General features: G+C 39.2%; 1 long non-coding RNA gene across 1 annotated transcript; it reads right to left on the bottom strand.

The window, feature by feature from the left end:
• Positions 1 to 50: 50 nt before the first annotated feature.
• Positions 51 to 1,128, bottom strand: LOC106820275. Its single transcript, XR_001395605.1, has 3 exons — positions 1,026 to 1,128; positions 532 to 657; positions 51 to 141 (listed from the first exon to the last, which is right to left on the bottom strand). It is a non-coding gene; the product is annotated as an uncharacterized LOC106820275 (long non-coding RNA).
• Positions 1,129 to 1,231: the final 103 nt, after the last annotated feature.

Raw genomic sequence — 1,231 nt, forward strand, 5'->3', positions numbered from 1 at the left:
CACACTTTAGAAATGTAATACAACCAAATGGTAGAATTTTAAACGTACATACCTTTTCGTCTCAAATGGTTTCCTTTCATCGGCCAGTTTTCCAAGGTTAGTCTTCAATGTATTGGCACACTCGTTGATAAGGTGAGTCATCTATTTGAGAACGAGATTCGATAACGAACTATTACTGAACCGACACGCGAATAAAAGCGTCTAGTTAACCACCTTAACTTAGACCATCTTAGACTTAGGTTTCGATCTAACGATGCTTGTTTGGTTCGTACCGTAAGCACACAATGAATGTAAAATAAGCACTAGCTGTGGATCCATAATGCCAGGTTAGTTTGAAGACCCCGCCCACATTATACTAACTTATTTAATATATTTATATTTTTTATATAATGTAGCTTATTTTTTCACTTCTCCATAAACATCTTACTTACTCTATAAAATTATATAGCATCAAGGGAGAGAAAGTATAGCATGTAATAATATACGCGCAATACTTTCTCTCCCTTGGTAACTGAGTGGCGAATATCGCACCTGTTTTAGCTTGCCGGTCGTGAATGTTGGTGTGAGGATGCTTCTCATATCCTTCCACTTCTCGTTTGTCAGGTTTCCTAAACCTTCCATAAAAATGTCATCGCTACTCTGGCTGTCCCCGAAACTCTACAATAATAAATACTAAATACCAGATGCTAAAATATCAATAAAAATTCATACTAAAACTCTCATGACTCATAATATTTATTTAAAACAAATTACAATAGCACATTTGATCGTATATAGTCGGTCGATCTTGTTGGGCGTTGCGTGGTGCAAACAAAGTGATATAGCGCTATATAGTGGTGTACGCCACTCCGATAACACTGTGAATGTTACAATTCTCGTGTTACGCTGTGTGTGCGTGCGTGCGTGTGTGTGTGTGTTGTGTGTTCTTGTGTCACTGTTGTGAATGTTTTAATGTTACGCTCTTTGATCATTACAGACGTGCCAAGCTTTAGTATAGACTATATAGTGTATAGGGAACCACTCACCCTTCTGTTTACAAATGCTACGAGAGCGTCTTTCACAAACACCTGCTTGATTAAGTCCGGATCAGCAAGAAGGAGCGTGGGATGCCTTCCATCATAAACCCTACAAACCAAACATTCGATTCCGACATGTATATATATATGGTTCTAGGACAAATACCCCCCGGACAATCACCCCCCGGACAATTACCCCCGGACAATTACCCCCG

Source organism: Priapulus caudatus, unplaced genomic scaffold, assembly GCF_000485595.1.
Source record: "Priapulus caudatus unplaced genomic scaffold, Priapulus_caudatus-5.0.1 Scaffold9345, whole genome shotgun sequence".
NCBI classification, from domain to species: domain Eukaryota; kingdom Metazoa; phylum Priapulida; class Priapulimorpha; order Priapulimorphida; family Priapulidae; genus Priapulus; species Priapulus caudatus.